Genomic DNA, 5,000 nt, shown 5'->3' on the forward strand with positions numbered 1-5,000 from the left:
TTTCCTTTTGGTTTTTTTTAGCGAGCGGCTCAAGTCGGCTTCTTCAACTACACCCTCGTTTGATTTCGTTTCTTTTCAAGAAATAATCAGCACTCTTTGTGTTGCTTTTATTCTATTTTAATTGTCTTTAGTGAAACAGCATTCAAAGCCATATGGATCGGTTTACCACATACAGCTTTTTAAAACTTCAACATTGATAGTAATTGAAATGTTTCAATTTTTTCAGGATTGGACTCATTTTATTGGAATTATCTTTAGCCATTGGAATTCTTCGTTTAATTTCTGCGGACCATTTTGAAAAAAAGAAGTAATTATGTATCCTAGATATTTAAACTATTGAGCGTGTTTGATCTTTTCACCTGTTGTTTACGAGAATACAATTTTATAAGGATTGACTACTGTTTTTATCGCTATACAAAAGCATAATTTAAAAAAATATTTAAAATATAACAATAACACCCAGCACCCAAACCCACACAGCTAAAAAAGTAAATGTCAAAAGATTTATATTATACTATGGCTGTCTTCATCTACTCGCATATAGAATATAATACACGTGCATGTAATATATTTGCCATACACTCAGTATGATCTACTTTTATTTTGCACTTTAAGCCAAACGCGTCTCCCAAAACTGTGTGGCACAAAACGTAGACGGTTCAATACAAACATTACCATATGTTGTGACGTAACAGCGCGTACAGCATTACTGGATCCATCGCCTCCGACAAGATTCGCCTCATCATTAATGTACGCACACAGGACCCATGTGAACTACGCTTTCAGTCAAGGTTTACTCCCAGGATTCCGTGTACCCTGTGAGCTCGTCTGCCGCAGCAAATAGTTTATCTAGGGCTCTCAACAAATGCATTGACTCCTCGATCAAGAAACACACGTCGCTGAAATGTGTGATTCTGGTGAGTTGGCGGGAACGCAAGAAATCGAGCCTCTGATAGTTCAGGCACAGTAGGCCGTCAAAAAAACTATGTCTTATGTATTGAATTAATTTACTATGTCTATTTATTTATTTTCTGTCAGTTTATACGAGTACAAGAGAAGAGTCCTCGTTTCGATGAGCTGAGGGAGGCTTTACCCTTATGACTCCTTTATCTGTTTTCTTTTTCTTTTTTCACTTTCTGCTATCAAACTAATTGTCAGAGTTGTAATATCATGTATCCTTTACTTGAAAGGATCACTAGTGTCACTCGAAGAAACTGTACTGTCTTTTTTATGAATTTACATCTCAGTTGAATCAATCTATGACGGATGCTCAGATCTGGTTTCCTCTTCCTTTCCGTTCAAGTATCTATAGTCTCTACAGCTCCTCTTTCTTGATTGTGTTTATTACTCTCTTGTAACACCTCTATTTTTCGGCACTTATATGACCCGATTGTGTTGAAAGTACCGTAAAACTCTAACAAAAAACAAATATAACACTATACTAAAATATATCTTTACTGAAGATTGGAACTGAGGTGTCATGGGGGCAGGGTGGGGGATGGGGGGTGGGGATGGTGAGGTCTAGGTACTATTTGGAATACCCTAAACATTCCAGAGAAAATGTTTACAACAGTTCTTTGGAATATGATGAGTTCTTATTTTCAATCAACTTCGTTCTTATGAATCAAGAGCCTGGATTTTGTTCTCTCAGATGTACTTAATGCTCACCCGAGCTGTTAACCCCAGAACATGGAGTCCATCAGGTCCTAACTATATAATTTAGCAGCACTAGGGGCAGCAAGATCTTTCCATTAGGCAGCAAATGCGATCAAGCAGAGTATGGTATGTACGATCGCTTTCACACAAGCCGAGCGGCCAGCAGTAAGCAAAATGAGAACTTTCCCTTGTAGAAGTACTTTGAGTTGGAATGTAGGTTTGCCTAGTCTACTCGGCGATTCTATTATGCGTTCTGTGAATGGAGAGAAGGAGTGATACAAACTGATTGAAATACCACCTAGAGGGTAAGAATAGTAAGTGGTCATTCTTGACAGGAAGTCAGAACGGACAGACGGTATGACGTTTATTGTCGCCACACTGCTTTTTATTACGGCCTCTCTCGTCCTTTTATCCTATTAAATCGGTGTGTGAATCGTCGGCAAGCTGTTTCAATGTTCTAATCCAAGAAAGCGAAATTGGTCAGAACAGAGAAAATAAAAGTTCAATTCGTTTATAAACTGCATTTACGACATGTATGTTTTCTCCTCTTATTTTGATTAATATGTTTTTCCAACATCCAGAATGGATTTCTTGGCTTTCATGAGTTTATGAGAGTCAAACAAGAGTACATATTATTTTGTCATTTGAATTTGAAGTTCAGGGATGAATACATTATGTCATCTGTTTTTAAAGTACAGTATTACACTAAAGCACTATAAATTTGGTCTTTTATGAAGCACTGTTTTATTAAACAAATTGGGGCTTAAATCGTGTCCAGAAAAGTTAAGTTAATAAGGAGAATACCTCTGACATTTTTAGGTGTAATTGAGACAAAATCAGGTTTAAAAAATAACTGTCTATTTTGGTGTGTGTGTGTGTGTGTGTGTGTGTGTGTGTGTGTGTGTGTAACAGAGCAACATTCTACGATCTACGGAAATCTGACCTGACCGACTGATACACTTATAGTAACTGCACTGTTGAGAGATAACTCAAAAACAATATTTAACTCCGTTATGTAAGCACGTGTATTACAATGTCAGAAGTGCCGGTCTATTTTCTAGAGAGAAAAAAAAAACAACAACGAAGAAACTTCTTAGATCAGATGCATACTGCAGAGTTTCTAGAGAACAGAGATATAGAGATAAAAGACATATATAGGAGTAGCGCATGCTTACATGCATTCCTTTTCAAATTGTAAGTCTATGAAACAACGAAGATACCTTTTTAACCGATAACATCAGGCTGGCAGTAGACGCGCGAGATTACCATATATACAAGGCTAACAAAACAGAGGTTTAAATTGCTGTGGTCTCTGGGTTTTGTTTTTAGCTGGACCTTTAATACTTTTAGCTAAGTACTTTGTCAAAGGAGGATCGGGGTGGGGGGGTGGAGGGTGAGGGGGGGAGGAGGTGAAGGTATCAAAATGAACCAGTCGTCCTTCGGCTACATATTTCGAGTTTCTCGATTTCTATAAAGTACATCTGACATGAAGATAATCATGTATATTATTTGGAAAACAAAGAGTACTGAATTGCTAGCCACATTATGTCGCTTCCTTTTACTGCTAATGCCTATAACACACTTCAAAACTTCAACTCATCAAATGTGCCTTATGTAAGTATTTTATAAAATTCACACACTCCCTGTATAGCGTAACTGCGCAAATTAAGGTGTACGAGCTCAAAAATGGCCCTAATAATTCAATTAATTATGCAATTGTCATGAAGTGACTCATCATCGCAACAAGACCACATTTTAGATGCTGTAGTACGTTATTGCTTCAATTTGTCCTTCGGTAAACACTCGCCCGTTTTTACACAGGTTCACGGAGAGAATCTTTACCACAGCTTGATACTATTTTTAGTGCGTGACATATCTTGTAAAAACAGAGTATTTTTAAAAATTACGAAATAACGTTTCATTAACAGCGATAGCGACCAGGACGCTTTACGAAAAAAAAAACGTATCTGGTTGTGTACAATCTTCGGCTTTTTCCAGCGATGTGCAGTTGCACCCGGGAAGTGAAGCTAAATTATTGTGCAGACAGCATCGTCCTCAGTGCACCTGCTCAGGAAATTACTGCTTGTAAAATTCCACAGGATTGTCTGGCTCGCAGTTTGGGCTGTACGTCAAGGCCTATTTAAAGAAGTCAGGCGAGAAGCCCCCGTATTCACCTATTTCTTTTGCCTTTTCCATGTATTGGAAAACTATCAACTTTTTATTGGTTTTTTTTTTCTTTTTAAAGATTTATCGATACCGTGCTTCCAAAGTAAAAAAAACAACGTTACAATCTTGTCCCCAAATCTTTGTGTTGTATAAAAAATAATACTTTGGAAAAAAATAATAGGGCAATTCTCCTTACACTGATGTCAATTCACACCCTCGCACACTTTGTTCACCTTTCTTCCGTTTTCTTTATCTTTTTCTTCCTCCCCCTCTCTCTCCGCCACTCTGTTTTGTTCTCTCTTTATCTCTCTCTCTCTCCTTCTCCGTCACCTTCTTTCTCTCCCTATCTCAGAGAACAACACTGGACAAGAAAACAGAAAAAAGAGAGAAAGACGGAGACCGAAACAGAGATGAGAGACAGTGACATAGCAATAGAGAGTGAGACAGATACAGAGACAGGGAGATAGACAGAAACAGTGACAAACATAGCGAGACTATTGCAATTAGTATCCTTAAAGCAACAACACGTTAGATACTACAAATACAAACCTTCTGTATTTCTCTCTCATGCTCTCTCTCTCTCTCTCTCTCTCTCTCTCTCTCTCTCTCTCTCTCTCTCTCTCTTTCTCTCTCTCTCTCTCTCTCTCTCTCGTTCTCTTTCTTTCTCTCTCTCTCTCATTCTATCTATATTATTCTCTCGCTCTCAATCTTTCTAGCTCCCCCACACTCTCTATCCCTTAGAGGGAGAGAGATTTTAAAAGAATAAAGGGACAAACACAGACCGAGAAAGACCTAAAATAAAGAGAGAGACGAAGGCGCAGACAGGGAGAGACAGACAGAGATAGATAGATAGACAGATAGATAGATAGATAAAGAGAGAGAGAGAGAGAGAGAGAGAGAGAGAGAGAGAGAGAGAGAGAGAGAGATAGAAATAGAAATGAAAAGAGAGAGGTCGATACGAAATAGAGACAGCGGCCGAGACTGAGAAAGAGAAATAGTGAAAGAAAGAGAGAGAGACAGCGAAAGAAAGAGAGAGGGAGAAAGGGAGGGAGAGAGAGAGCGAAAGAGAGAGAGAGAGAGAGAGAGAGAGAAAGAAACAGAGAGAGAAACAGAGAGAAGGAGGGAGAAAGAAAGAGAGAGAGAGAGAGAGAGAGAGAGAGAGAGAGAGAGAGAGATAC

At 38.5% G+C, this 5,000-nt stretch overlaps 1 protein-coding gene across 1 annotated transcript in view; it reads right to left on the reverse strand.

The window, feature by feature from the left end:
• The window catches only part of LOC101851660 (calcitonin receptor), a gene marked incomplete at its 3' end in the record, with an annotated part of 130,420 nt that overhangs the window by 79,198 nt on the left and 46,222 nt on the right, over nucleotides 1–5,000 (reverse strand).

This window comes from Aplysia californica, unplaced genomic scaffold, assembly GCF_000002075.1.
Source record: "Aplysia californica isolate F4 #8 unplaced genomic scaffold, AplCal3.0 scaffold00405, whole genome shotgun sequence".
Lineage (NCBI taxonomy): Eukaryota > Metazoa > Mollusca > Gastropoda > Aplysiida > Aplysiidae > Aplysia > Aplysia californica.